At 42.7% G+C, this 15,971-nt stretch overlaps 1 protein-coding gene and 1 non-coding gene across 3 annotated transcripts in view; both read right to left on the bottom strand.

Annotated features, from left to right (window-relative positions):
- The window catches only part of LOC115358974 (receptor-type tyrosine-protein phosphatase gamma-like), a 528,184-nt gene that overhangs the window by 215,757 nt on the left and 296,456 nt on the right, over positions 1-15,971 (bottom strand). The gene's annotated exons all lie outside the window — the stretch shown is intronic.
- Positions 1,438-1,509, bottom strand: trnap-agg (transfer RNA proline (anticodon AGG)). The gene has a single exon. It is a non-coding gene; the product is annotated as a tRNA-Pro (tRNA).

Here is a 15,971-nt window from a genome sequence, read left to right as displayed (position 1 = left end):
TTCGTAAGGGTATGTTTCGGAGATTTCTTATGATTTTCATGATTTAGTCCAGTCAGGCCTGATTTTGTTATATTAATATTAATTTCATTTATTTGGCACAACCATTCAGTTCCATCCTCCCCCACTTAGAGAACCTTATGTTTTTTTTTTTTGTTTGTTTGTTTTTTTGTTTTTGTAAGTGTAAACCAAACTCACTGTAAATAAATAACTTTAACTCCCTTTACTTTTGCTCTGAGTCGTACCACTGCTGGGTGTTGTGTTGTCTCCTTAATAAGGGATGGATGCTCGTCCGGGATCCGTTTTGTCCCTGAACTGTAATACAACCAATATTAGTGAGTCACTGTAGTTGTGACATAAGGGTTAAGAATAAGTTTTGATTTGCGGGACTTTATTGACCACCCTAGCTTTGATAAGATTCATGCCGCAAAGATGATTTATTGTGTAATGCAGCACACTTTGACATTCCTGTCCAAAAGTATAGTGTCCAAAAAGGAATCAAAAATAGTGTACTGGAAAAACAGGTGTGTTGAGCGGCTGACACAGGTGTGCTCAGCCTCACTCTCTGCACTCGAGTCGAGGAGCTTCTCTTTATTCTTCGTCCCTGAGAGCGCCGGCTCAGTCGTTTTATGCCGCTTTATTTCATGTTACAAGTCGTGTTTGTTTTGCCGCTGCAGCCTAAGTGGTTCATTAGTTAATTTTGGTCTTTTTGCTGTGTTGATCGATGTAATTTGAGTTGTATTTATACTTTCTTTTGTTGTAAAAAAAAAAAAAAATGACACCGCTCAACTTCATCCTCATCCTTCATCCGTGAAATGCCAAAGAAAAGATAATGAACGCTGCAAAACAGAACCTGCGAACTGCCTCTCCTTCTGTGCTCATGATAATTAAGTCAAGTATGATAATTAAGTCAAGTCTTGCAAAATACACACATATGCTGTCACTGCTGACAACCAAGTCAAAGTTTTCTAGTAGCTTCATTTTTTTCCTGATGAAAGTATATTCCTCAGTTTCTTTACACCAGCAAAGAGACTGAAAACAAAAAAAAAAAAAACACAAACACAACACACTCTGGTAAGTAGTCATACAGCATGTCACTGTTCTACCATGTGCACAGCTTCTATTGCAGGCACAGCCAGCGTGACAAGGATTTCCAAAGCGTAGAACGTAGAGCATGGCAATGTCATTCCCGGCCAATGCAAAACTTCACTAGCATCCTACCTTCTGCATTTTCAAGAATTTGTGCCACTTCTGTGCTTTCTTAGGTTAGTGAACAAAAATCAGCAAAGGGGCCGATACCAAAAAAAAAAAAAACAACGCAAAGACAACCCACAGTAGAAAGTGACAACGTTTCTGTTCTACCATGTGTACAGATTCTATTAGAAAGCCTTGTTTGCTCTTTCATTTGATAAGTGGAGGGTACAAGGTCACCACTGACGAGGGCTCATCCAGGATTTGAACCCGGGACCTCTCGCACCCTAAGCGAGAATCATACCCCTAGACCAACGAGCCACACGTGAGGAGCTTTTTAACACTTACAAAAGAAAACGTAGAACATGGCAATGTCATCTGATGTCTCATCTTCGTTGAAGAAAATCAAGGCAAAATTTTGAAATTATAGACAGTACTGAGAAGTAGTTTCAGTAAAGCCATTTTACACCCAGAATGAAAAAATTAAATGATGAAGTAATAAATAAATAAATAAATAAATAAATAAATAAGATATGAGGCGTTTTAGTTCACTGCTGGAAGTTGATTTGTTGATTCTTTGCAGCTGTGATTCCTGCAGTCTGCTGTTTGAGTTCAGAGTGTACAGTATATATGGTAAACAGACTCAAAGTGCTATAAGTCAGAGTTTATATGGAGTCCAATGTGAAGAGTTTTATTTACTGTTACAGCGCTGGTCATAACACGGTGGACATCCGCAGCGCGCCGTTAAATTTAGCCAACGCCGCGCAGCAATAAAAGTGGGATTCCTCCGCCTCCGAGGGCCTTACAGCGGGATTGATTTTTATTGCCTCCACAAAGGGAAGCTGGGAGGACGGAGGCTGCGTCTTCACCTGATTTCACCTTCTGTCCGTCTGTCAGGGCCGAGTTTCTCCAAAAGTAACACAGCTCTCTTGTCTCTTTAGCCACTTAATGTTTTGTTAAGGCCGTGACTGATATGCTGCGTTCATGTGCCGGTGGCAAAGTCCGACATCTGGGGCCTTCACGTGCTATTTTGTCAGAAAAAAACAAGCGCCTGAACGCGAAAAGCAAGATGATGGTGATGATGATGATGAGAATCCACTGTAACTGTAAATGGCTGCAGAGGCCGTGCGCGGCGGTTTGCAAATTGCAGAAATTGCAAAGCGTCGGCGGAGGCTTTGCACTCTAGCCTCGAGTTTATGTTATATTGTTACAGGATTGCATGCGTCTCTAAAAACATCCCACTCACTTTCATACTTTCACTCGAGCATCATGAATATCAGCCTGAGCGGCGGAGCATTCATACATATTTATGTGTGACAATGACTGGAAAAAAAAAAAAAAAAAACGCATTCCCCGGGCTCGTAATGGCTGCCCACTCTCTTTCGTGAAACTTACACCGCCTTGGATGTACAATTCGACTTAAAGCTGTGGAAAATCACCGAATCCACCAGTGGGGGAGGGAGGGGGGAGGATGGGGTGAGGCGGCGGGGCGGGGTGGGGGGGGCTGAGAGATGAGAAATGACGAGCACAGAGCCGGGGAGAGAACATTAAAAGCAACAGCGGATGGACAGAGAGGAGGGAGATGGACAGGTGGATGAGGTCAACGCCATGGAAACAGTGATGGAAAAATAAGAGACGCAGCACTTCATATGTCTGTGTGTGTGTGTGTGTGTGTGAGTTTGCGGGAGTGTGTGTCCTTGGTGGCGACAGACCCTTATCACCTATAAGACCCAGTAAATGTCAAGGTGGTGTTTTGCCCCCCCCGCCCGCCCGCCTCACCTTGCAAGAGAAAAATCTATGGATTTGAGAAATATCTCCACGCTGCATCCACTGCACAGATGAAGTTATTTCTTTTCGAGCTGCACTTTCTTTTCTTTTCCCAAAATACTTCACAAAGAGCTTCCTGTGAATTTAAAAAAAAAAAAAAAAAAAATCGCCTAAATCCAAACCTGGCGATGGCAGTGATGGAGAACATCAGGTGTATTTACTGATTTTTGCGGCAATAAATAAATGAATGAATAAATAAATATCTGTTTGCCGAACACAGATGCTGTTGTTCATTAAAAAAAGACGTTTAATTATTAAGCGAGGAATAGTATCTGACCAGATGGTACTTCAGGGAGATATGGATGGAATATTTCTCAAAAAGTACATCTGGTAAGAAACCTGCAGTGAGACGATGCTCTGCAATGAGGTTTTCATTTCCATCCGTGCAGCTCATCTCTCAAGTGCAGCGCAATAAATCATAAATCAAGTCAAAAATCACTCTGCTTTTACAGGAGCCTACATGGCCAAAAAAAAATAAAAAATAAAAATAATAATAAAGTAATGCAAACATCTGTGGTGAATCAGATGAACTACAATCATCTTTTATGATCAGTAATTCTCATTTCTATTATTTGCATCGTGTTTGCCCTTACGGAAAGAAAATATATTTACCAATATATTACAGGAAATAAATTACAATATATTACAATAGATTACATTTCATATTACAATAAATGTATGTGTTATGCATTTGAAAATGTCTCAGCAATACATGGAATAATACATTGGTGAAACATATAATGCAATATATTTATATATATATTGCATCAATATATTTTAATATATGGAATAATACATAAGCAATTGCACATTTCAGATATTGCAATATATTGGAAAATATAAAGAATAGTCCCCATATATGGAAACATATTATCTAATATATCACGATATTTTCCAATATACTGCAATATATTTTTGTTTTGTAAGGGTGGACAAGCCAGTGCCACAGATACTATTTGAATCATACATCAAGAAACTCTTTATGGATTGATTTCCTTTTCTACATGTTTTTATTAGCTGGAACATGATCAGCAGCTCCCAGTAAACACACAGCAGACATGTTTTTCTGCCCGGTGTGTTGTGGCGGTGTGTGTGTGTGTGAGTGTGTGAGTGTGTGTGAGGCTGCCTGCAGCTCTGAGAGCAGGACTCGGACTTCTCCATTAGCCGGAAAACAACCACAATCACAACGAGCAGCCGCCCGCCCAGCATTTTGTTACGTGAGTGTTAAACAGCTGCTGCTCTTCAAATTTTCATTCGATCAGACAAAAAGCGGCGAACTGCTTTTTTTTTGCGAAGGAGCCCGTGCGGTTCACCGAGAGCCGAGGCTCGCCGGCTTCCCCCTGAGCACTTACCGACTGCAGCGGCTGCACTAAACGCCTGCTCTTTTTCTCCCAGAAGAAGACGTCAGCTGCAAATTGGCAATGTCAACAGAAAATGAGACGGGCTCTCTCTAAATATCTCTCTCTCTGCGGCTCCCTCCCTCTCCTTCCCACTCCCACTATCTCCCACTATATGCATCCCACTCAGTCTAAACTGTGCCCGTAATTGAAAGCAATACTGGGCTCCCGGGCTCCAAAATGAATTTGTCTATGATTACTCATGCCCTGGCGCGTTGTGTGCGCTGGGTAATGTCTATTTCATTGAATTAGGAGGCATCCTGTTCTCTTCCCCTCCTCTCCATCTCCGTCCTTGCCTGCGGGCGGCTATTGATTGAGGTGGTCTGGCTTTCGTATAAGGCCGGCAGCACCTATGGATCCAGACAGCCGCGGCCGGCCGGCAAATGCAGTGCGAGGACGGCGTGAAGCGATTAGTCACCGCCTTAATACGGCTAATGTGTGCTGAAAGCAGCAGTATGGAGGGGTGCAAAGGTAAAGCAGGGAGAGAAAGAGGAGACCGGCTTGACTGCTGGAGCGCTCACCTCAATCACACACCTGGCTAATGGCTAAGGAGCCGGCTGCTGAATAGGCTGCCTCACAAAAGGCTGCTGGACCTCAAAATCTTACTTCAGTCTGAAAGTTTCCATTAGGCTCCTGCACCGGCTGCATGTGTCTGGATGTGTTTTATGGCACAGCGAGAGACGCAGGAGCTCCGGCTCGATCGATCCTCCTTACACAGCTTTCAGCAAATTTTCAATGGCATGTTATAGGGAGTTATGATGATAATGGAAATCTTATGGAAGTCGTGCAGAACACAGTGAATAAGGTGCTAACCCCCTTCTATTTTCAGTAATCATGGTTTAACACACCGCACAGCTTTCACAGCTTCCAAACACATTACATGCAACACCAAGAGCTGTGTCACACACACATACAACATACATGTTATGTTGTATGTACAGCACATTACATGTTAAACATGTGCAACAACACGTCTGCAAGGCTCTTATTTGCTGTTCCTGTTCCGGTTTCGGTTTTTATATTGTTTTTAGAATGTTCCTGCTGAATGTCTTAATCCCTCTCTGAGCATTTAAACGCTCTTTCTTCATCATGATACGTAGGCATGCACGGCGCTGCCAGCTCTTATGTAAGGGAAGCTCCGATTGGCTGTCGCAAAAAAGGCGCTCGATGACGTCATCGCATAATTCACATAGCGGGCTAATCTGCATGTGAATGAGCTGGTTGAACAGTGCTTCCAGCCAGAGTCTTCACATCTTCACAGATGCATTTTAGCAGAAAAGACTTGAACAAAATCCTAATTTGTGATTTGTTAGGGAGGTGAAGTTTGCGGAACGGAGTTGAGGCTAAACTGCATCAGCGTGTGAACACAGATCTGCTCCCAAAAACCAGTTCAAGCACCAAGCTGGCAACACCGGGCCCATGGAAACACTCGCAATTTTGAGGATGTATGTTTTGTCTGACTTTTCCCCCTTGTCCCTGAAGGTCTCACCCAACCAGCTCATGATTAAAACAAGCTACAAAACATGCTCTGGGTTTTTCATGGTGATCGTTTCCTTGTAAATAGAAACGTAAAAACAAACGATTCAGGGGTAATATTGAAAGCTCTCCTCCAGACATTTATTAAGCACCTATAAAATAATCTGTGATCATCAATACTACATATTTATAAAGTTTTTTATATGAAAAAAATATCCCTTGCTGACTTAAAACTGCTGAAAAATATTACATTACAGAGCTCTGTTCACATAACCAAGTCACATCCAACGGTCGTGAAAATCACACCATATTGGAAAATCAAACCAGGAGAATTATTATTATTATTATTATTATTTATTTATTTTTTTAACAAATCTCTTAGTGACTCTAATATTGTTCATGTGAAGCAGCCGGTTCCAGTTGGCCTTGTTGATATATGCAAATATGCTCATATGCAAAGCAGCGCCCAGTCAGCTGACATCTGATTGGCTGTGGGATTTGTGACCCGGGGTCTGTCTGAGTCTCACCCACACACACACACACACACACACACACACACACCTCCACCTCCAGCAGAGGAGTGTGAAAACACCTCTCTGCTGGCAAGCTGAGAGCAGATACAGTGAGGAGAGTGGAGCTCACACATTCCAGGGGCCAGACACAGAAGAAACACACAGTTTTGAGTGGAAGGAGACTTTAAGTTATAGACGCTGCTCATGCTAATCACTCAAGTTCTTCCTCTTCTTCTTCTTGTTTCCTCTTCCAGACATGCATCACTTCCTGTGCAGCAGGACGGAGCGGCCCGGCCCGGCCCGGCCCGGCCCGGCCCGGCCCGGCGGCGAGCGCGTGCAGCAGCGACAGGAGACGCTTTATGAGGCGAATATGAGGTTGATTCAATTTTGTGTTACAGCGGTGAGAGAAAATGTCATGGATTATTACTCCACCTTTGCTAACGGTGGAAAAAAAAAAGAAAAAAAAAAAACCCATCATGTGTATGTTCAGCGCTCCTTCCTGCCGAGGTGGTCTCGATGGAAAGTGGAAAGCGGCGCCCTGGGGGGGGGGGGCCACATCAACAACCCTCCCATCTCCGGCCCCCGCAGGGCCCCCGCAATCAACGCCTCACTCCTCTCTGCCGCTTCACTTAAGGGAGCCATCAGCAGCGGAGAGTGTGTCGCACACCTCCCGCCAGCCACGGCAACAGCACTTTCATACAGGTGATCATACGTGTGAGAGTGTGTGTGTGTGTGTGTGTGTGTGTGTGTGTGTGACTTCACCGCGATGCAGCACACAAACCCGTTCACCATCGCCTGGAAAAGTCCGCTCGGTTTGACTAACAAAACTGAATTTTTCGGCGGCGGTGGCGGCACCGAGGCTGCTGCAAATTAAACTGATGGCAGGGTTTCATTTTTATTTTTTATTCATTTATTTATTCATTTATTTATTTATTTATTTATTTTTCATCTCTTAAACTGAAGCTTGGCGTGCGTTTTATTTCCTCTATTTTTATTATTATTTTTTTTTTTTCCCTGAATCGTGCACGGCTTTCACACACTGCAAAAACGCAAAATCTTACTAAGATTATTTGTCTTATTTCAAGTCAAAAATGCCTTATTTCTAGTCAAAATATCTCATTAAACTTAAAATAAGACATGATCACCTCAGAAGTAAATTGTTTTTAGACAATTTTCACTTGTTTCAAGTGAAAATTCACTTGAAACAAGTGAAAATTTGCTTGTTTCATTGGCAAAATTTGCCAGTGAAAAAAGTGAAAATTCACTTGAAATAAGTGAAAATTAGCTAGAAACAAGAAACAATTTTTGCCAATGAAACAAGCAAATTCTCACTTGTTTCAAGCTAATTTTCACTTGAAACAAGAGACAGTTGTCTAAAAACAAGTTACTTCTGAGGTGATCATGTCTTATTTTAAGTGTAATGAGATATTTTGACTAGGAATAAGACATTTTTGACTTGAAATAAGACAAATAATCTTGGTAAGATTTTGAGTTTTTGCAGTGCAGCCAGGTGAATCCGGTCAGCGGGCTGTTCTGCCCGGTTTGGATTCTCACTTCCTCTGAAGGCTCATGGCGACGCGGATATTTCGGATATACTTGCACCTTGTGCCAATGTTCAGCGTCTGAAATATGACATGTCTCGTGCCAAAAATGAATAAATTAATTAATAAAATTCGCCGCTCCCAAAACTGCCAAATCAACACGTAGAGTGTCACGGGGCTCTCCATGAAAACCAGTAATGCTGTAAACACACTAATAACACCAAACACAATCACATGCTGCACAGGATCAGAATCAATTTGGGTTAGGTGCAGTTACTTTGTATTAAATAATTGTTGATTGATTGCAATAAAAAGGCGATTAACTGAACAGCACATTCATTAGTGCAGAGGCAGGGAACTGGGCCAAACCTGTTTTTTAGTCTATTTTACGTCTTTATTTATTTCAACAAAAGGTAAAACAGCAGCAAACCTACACGTGCACGCTGACGAGAGCATGTGAAGAGGCGACTGGAAGCTGCTGGCGTCCATCAGGGCGTCACGATGGAAAGCACTAATTCTTGGGAATTTGGATAAATCATGTCCCACTAAGAAAAATGCTATTTCTGTTGGAAATTTGCAACATTTTAATGAATAAAAAGAATCAAGGGCATAATCAGGGGGTCCTTTGCACATTTTTAAGGTTCTTTTATAGGTTTATTTTTAATTGACTTGAGTGGTATACATTTTGGAAATGTATGTTTTAATGAGGCCACTGTCACCACCGTCAGATTAGTGTCACCACCGTCAGAGGCAGTTATATTGGTTTTAAATGAATATGCTTACAATATGTTTCTTTGGTGCTGTTGAGTTATTAAAGTAATAGTCTCTTTAATACAAAAATATGTTTTCAAATAAAAAAAAAAACATTACAGTGACGGTGTTGACAAAAACATAGTAGCCTAATAACTGGAAAAACCTATTTTATGAAAAAAATGCAAAATGAGGAGGTTGCACCGGTACATTGCTGAACAGCCAAGACCTTGGCCTATAATGATATACCTTCAGATTTTGTAATTTAACACACTTTTTGTCAAAATAAAACCTGTTTTATCCAAATTCCCAAGAATCAGTGAAAGGCGTGATCGCAGAGAGCCGGAACGCCGTCCCGGGACGACACAGAGAGCCGATGCGCCGGAGGGGGGGGGGGCGTTAGGCGAGATTAAACGTTCATTCAGGTAAACAGCGAGAGAAAAGGGGGAGGAGGAGGAATTGTTTTCTCACCTAAGACTTCAAGATGCTTTTGTGCAGCTCTCGCCGGCGATTCCCACGGATAGAGAGAGAGAGAAGAAGAAGAAGAAGGCGCTCTTCATCTCAGTCAATTACTTACTTTGTAAATCCACCTTGCTGCTTTCTTCTGACCTCTGAGAGAGTTTGAGGCTTTTCAGTCAATTAAGAGCCATTTCTGAAACAGACGCCGTGCCGACGACCTCGCTCTCTTCCCGCCGCAGAGCCCGCCACCGCTCCAATTTGCAGCATAAACAAACCCGGGATTGTGAGGAGAGAGAGGCGGCCGAAAGAGCGCAATTACAGAGAGGAGTCCTAAAGACAAAAGTTTTTTGTTTTTTTTTTTTTTGCTTTGTTTTGTTTTGTTTTGTTTTTTAACACAACAGCAAACACACCTTCAGGAGAAATTTGCTGTCAGAGGAAATCTGACACAATCTCTCTGGAGGATAACAATGAAATCAAGCAGGGACTAATGAGAGGAAGGGCGGCTGCGGGGGGAAACATGGAGTCACATCTTTCAGGGATGATTGTGCTCCATGCAGGAAAAGAAAATAATAATAATAATAATGATAATAATTGGGAAAGCATTCTTGCCACGTGTCCATCTCTTCCAAATAACACCCGCTATCAGGAAAAGGTCTCTTGAGCTGTGGAAATAACTCGCCTTCCTCCTCGAGCTTCCTCCCGGCAGCCGCTGAGTGGCCGCTTCTCCCGTCGCCTCCATTCCATCAGGATTAGCGGGGAAATGGCAGACATCAATGCGCTGAGGAGCCCGGCCTGTGTTTCAGGAATCCCGGGATTTTCAGGAGAGGCCCGGTAAAGTGATGCCGGGGTATTAGCTGTAATCCCCGGATGCAGTTGAAAACCGGGATGCCTGTGACTCCACCCCCTGCTGTTGAATCCTCACCTGCAGTGAAACACACGGCGACGGCCTCCGCACACACACGTGTCTCAAAAACGACCCGGGCGCGAAGCTGGACGGGACGCTAAGGCAATTAAAGTTCACGACGCTGGAATGAAACGGGACCGAGTGAAATTAATGCATTGCCACAAAAGTCTGTGATTTGTGAAATGCATTTATGAGGGATAATAATAAAATTCACTGAAAATCGCCTGTAGCCTGGCGGCTAAGATTTTACAATTTGTCGCCGTCCGATTAACGTCATGTGATGTAGGCGGGACGGAGCGGATTTTTTTTTACCTGCTGGACCAACTGCATCTGTGTGGCGTGTTTTTCCCTGGTTTCCATTTAGCCACATGTAGAAGGGGGAAAAATAAACCAGCTGTGAACCTCCCTTACGGAAAGAAAATATATTTACCAATATATTACATGAAATACATTACAATATATTATTTAATATATGGAATTACAATATATTTAAATATGTTATGTATTTGAAAATGATTGGTGAAACATATATAATGCAATATATTTATATATATTGCATCAATATATTTTAATATATGGAATAATACATAAGTAATTGCGCGTTTCAGATATTGCAATATACTGGAAAATATAAAGACTAGTTCCCATATATGGAAATGTATTATCTAATAGATCACATGATATTTTTCAATATACTGCAATATATTTTTGTTTCGTAAGGGCTGCCTGGTGTGTTTTGTCCGTTAGCCTCTTCCTCTGCTGACTCGAGAGCCGCCTCCAAAAAAAAAAATCACACATGAAGAAAAGAAATCCTGCAGCAGAAATTGCAGAGAGCTCAATCCATAGTGGAAGTAAAGTTTAGAGCGGTGAGGCTGGAGGAACGGAGGAAAAACACATCGGAGTTTGAAATTACGGCTTCAAACGAAATCTGAAGGCGACGCCGAGCCTGGAAGTCTGGATCAATAATCTGCAAGCAAAACCGATGTGAAAAACGAGCTTTGAATATGACAGTGGTTGACGCTGAAGTGAACGTGCCAGGACTGCGCTCCAGCCAGAGAAATGCAGTTCATAAAAATATATATTACATCAATAATACATGCAACACATACACCCTGTGCTCTTTCTAATGTCAAGGTTTACACATTAAAGCGCAAAAATATTGGCAGGCAGGAGCCAGAAACCTCATTCATTTTCACCATAAACCCAAAAATACAGGATACAGATGTCCCTGTTTTTTTAAAATTTTGATTATTATTATATGAGCCATGTCCTCACCAAAATATGACAGATAATCTGCTCTAGAATATTAATTTTTTACCCTTTTGTCCTTTTTTGAAGTTCCTTGAGTTTATGGTGGTTGCTCATGCTGCCAGCTACCCAGCTCTTTTTTTTAAGTTGGTTTTTTTTTTGTTTTTTTTTTTTCAAACAAAACATAAATCGCGCATCATCCTCCGGTGGAAAGAGCCTCCGAGACTCGGAGCATGTGGAGCAGCAAATGGAAGATTAATGCGCTGGATTGTTTGAGTTGGGTTGTGTTTCATGAATCGGTGAGGTGCAAAACAGACATGTCTTCATGAAAATGTCAGCGGATACACACACACACACACACACTACATTTGCCAGTTGTGCTGTTTTCTAAATCATAAAGTGATCAATTGTAGAATCATGAGTGTAGACAGTTTGGTGAATTTTTTTTTTTTTTTTTTTTTTTTACAAATCACCGACGATTCCTGCCGCTCGGCTTCCATTAGGGCCAGGTAGCAGAGAGAGAGCCGGAACCGGGTTTAGAAGTCCATACGGTAAATTGGAATTACGCATATAATTTAGTGTGTTACACATCAGTGGTTTTAATGAACGATCTGCACGGCGTTACGTATCGGGCCGCTTTATTACTCTGATTAATTACTGAGGGTGGGAGTCGTTCCCATCAGATTCCACAAAACATCCATCACACACCTCCATCCAGCCGCACGCCGCACCGGGACTCACAGTCCAGTCATTTTAGGCCAAAAATTGGCGTCAACCTAGGACAAACTGCAAGAGAAGCAAACTCAACTGATGTTGTATCCTCAGTTTGTCCTGAGTGAGGGAAAAAAAAAAGTCCCAAGAAATCCCATTGGTGGAAAGTTTTGAAAATCACCTCTATATGACCATATAATACCAAAAAACACTGTTTTTAACACACAGGGGAAAGGGGTTCAACATTTTACTTTCAGATATCACTATAAAATTAAGAGGTTACTATATAACAGTGAATGAAAAGGTAGTAATCTTTTAATTCAAGGTTACTATATATACACTACTCACAAAAAGTTAGGGATATTCGGCTTTCGGGTGAAATTTCAGGATGAACCTAAGATGCATTATAACCTTTACAGGTGAACTTAATGTGACCTTCTGTAAACTTTTGAATGCACATGTCCAACTGTTCAATGTTTCAGTACTTTTTGCACAAGTTGCTGTTCTCTAACAAGGAGCTTAACGGCAAAATTCACATCAGGTGTTTGATGCTCCAGCTCATCGAGGTCGTATCATTAGGGAACGGCTGCTGGAGACTGGGGTACCTCAGATGGAGTGGCCTGCACTTTCTCCAGACCTGAATCCCATAGAAAACCTATGGGATCAGCTGAGTCGCCGTGTAGAGGCTCAGAGCTCTGTACCCCAGAACCTCAATGTCCTGAGGGCCGCCCTTCAAGAAGAGTGGGATGCCATGCCTCAGCAGACAATAAGTCCACTTGTGAACAGCATGAGACGTCGCTGTCAAGCTGTAATTGATGCTCAAGGGCACATGACAAGTTATTGAGACATTGACATTTTTTGTTGTGGTATATCCACCACTGTTGTTGGCTTTTGTTTCAAGAAACTGTTTGAGATGAGGAAATCACCAGTGTATGCTTCTACTTAAATGCCCTACTTTCATGATATAATATCACTGTAGCGTGAACATTTCACATTTTCTATAAATTTCACCCAAAAGCCAAATATCCCTAACTTTTTGTGAGTAGTGTATTATATAGTAACCTTTTAATTCACTGTTTAAATAACTGTTCCAGTATTTATGCTAATTAGCGCATATCAAATCAGATAATGTGTGATATGCATGTGAAAACAGAATAATTCAAAGAACTTGTAATTGACTTTTTTTCTTGTCTTTGTGTGTGTAATCAACTTGTGAATTTTTATAGTGATATCTGAAAGTAAAATTTTGATCCCTTTCCCGTGTGTTAAAAACAGTGTTTTTTGGTAATATGTGGTCATATAGAGGTGATTTTCAAAACTTTCCACCAATGGGATTCCTTGGGATTTTTTCCCCCTCACTCAGGACAAACTGAGGATACAAAATCAGTTGAGTTTGCTTCTCTTGCAGTTTGTCTTAGGGTTTTCTCATAAAATGACCGGACTATGACGCAGGACGTGACGGTTCACCGCAAAGCCACAGCAACGGCGGGGGATTTTCCTTCGCTGATCATCACGAATAACGCCGATCCACACGGGGGGGAATCGATGGAGATGCATCGATGCAGGAGGAAAAGGGAGGAACGGTGGCAAACGGAGAGAGAGAGAGAGAGAGGAAAGGGGAGAAGGTATTGTGCGGCCGTGCAGGTGCATTAAGGCGTCCTGGACAGGGTTAGCTGGAGTGGCTCCATTATGCTGCGTTATTACAGGACATACGTCTGAACGCTTTGTTCCTGAATCCATTAAGCCTCAGCACAGCGCCAGGGGATGTCACAAGAACGCAACACAAAAAAGAGATGCTTTTCCTCCAATCTGCTTTTTTTTTTTTTTCTTTCTCCTTCCTGGATCCTGACATCTTTCACTCTCATCTCAGCTCTGCGACGGCCTACAACCCCTGAAGCACACACAAACACACACACACACACATGCATGCAACACAAGCGACCCTATTTTTGAACTTTATCCTCGCCGTATTTTTTCACATTTCAATCAGCGACTTATGAATATTCACGAGCGTCTAATCTGCAATCAGGCCCCCCTAATAAATTTACGCCGCGGCCCGCCCCGGCGCGGCGGTTAATTGCGTTAACGGCTCCGAGTGTCCGTCAGCATTACGCTCAAAAATGGCCGCCTCATTATCTCCTCCGGGACGCCGCTTGTCACTCAGCGCGGCCAATTACGGCGCTCCATCAGCACATGAGAGGAGCCGCAGAGATGTGCCCGTCGGCCATAACAAGGGATGATCACTGGCGCCGATGTGTCAGGAAACAAAAAAAAAAAAGAAAAGAAAAGAAAGAAAAAAAAATCAGAACGCATCGCCTACAAAGCTTTAAAAAAAAAAAAAAAAAAAATCGATCCCAGGTAACGAGAAATTATCGGCGAATTTCTCGCGTCGGATCCTAATGAGTGGAACGTGGCGATCGTGGAAATCCTAATTGGCGTTCGTCCGCCAGTTGCCGGATTGTTTTTTTTTTTTTTTGATTGTTTCCACGGTTACATAAAAACGTTAACGTTAACCGCCCGGGGGGAAACTAGGATGTTGTGGCTGCAAATAATAAGACGCAGCTGAGAAAAGAAAAAAAAAAAAAACGGGATGAAAATAAGAATAAAGCAAATCCAATCCAATCCAATCCAACTTTATTTATAAAGCGCTTTAAAACAACCACAGAGGTCCAAAGTGCTGTACCGTAAGATAAAAACATAAAAAGACATAAAAAGACATAAAAAGAAGACATAAAACACATAAAAACATAAAATACAGTACATAAAACATAAAAAGGGTAAAATACAGACATCACAGAAGGCAGTATATATAAGAACAGTATATATATATATATAAGAACATATAAAAACAATAACTTCCACGGTGTTAAAAGCCAAAGAAAAGAGGTGAGTTTTAAGAAGAGAGAACACGTTTAAGGAAAATGATGAACGCATGACAGATATGATATGAAAACGTGCGTCCAGGGCGTTTGAAGCGACGTGAGGGGCCGAAACGTGGCCGCGAGGGGCCCCCGGCGGCGGCGGCGGCGGCGGCGGCGGCGGCGAGGCGGCCGACTCCTGTCACCTTGAGCAGAAAAACACCCCCTCCCCCTTTTTTTTTTTCGCGATGGCCAGAGCCGAGTGCGCGTGGGTGGGAAAATGCGACGTGTGAGGGGCTGAAATGGCACTCAGCCTTAATTAGATACAGTAAAAGTGGTGTGTGTGTGTGTGTGTGTGTGTGTGTGTGTGTGTGTGTGTGTGTGTGTGTGTGTGTACACAGAGACAGACAGGCAGACAGAGAGAGAGAGAGATACACAGCGAGTTTTGACAGAAGGCCATCGGGGCTCCTGGCTTTGCCATAGGCAGTCAGTCAGTGACAGAGCCCCCTAACCCCCCTCCCCCCCCAACCCCTCCTCCCTCTACTGTCACAGCCCATTTCACAGCTGTCCAAAACGACACACACACACACTCTCACACACACACTCACACACATCTAAAACGTCTCTCCGCTCTCTTCACTCCAAAAATGGGTCTCACACGGGATCCCGAGCATCTCACACACTGTCAAAGCACATTTTACAGCTTCGCTCGGGCCGGGGTACATCCAATCAACCTGCACACACACACACACACACACACACACACACACAAATGAAGTGTCTATACAGAGCACAGCAGTCTTTTCTACCTAATAGGATGTCACAAACAAAGACAAAAAAAAACAACAGTAAGAGACAGCAGATTTAACAAGAGACTCCACACACACACACTCTCAAATGTACACACACACACACACACACACACAAGTCCTCCGGCCTGCTCCTGAAACTGATTTCACACCTTGTCCCGTGTCCCACTGACCCCGTCCTCTCCACACACCGTCGCCCGTTAATCCCGTCTGACTGTCCAACTGAGCGGAAAGAGATTGAAAAACAAAATCTGCGCCTCCCGCACACGACACAACCTTCACTTTTCACAC

The sequence above is a fragment of the Myripristis murdjan genome, chromosome 5 (genome assembly GCF_902150065.1).
Source record: "Myripristis murdjan chromosome 5, fMyrMur1.1, whole genome shotgun sequence".
NCBI lineage: Eukaryota > Metazoa > Chordata > Actinopteri > Holocentriformes > Holocentridae > Myripristis > Myripristis murdjan.
Note: the sequence above shows the minus strand (reverse complement) of the source record. Positions and strands in the feature narration are given on the sequence as shown.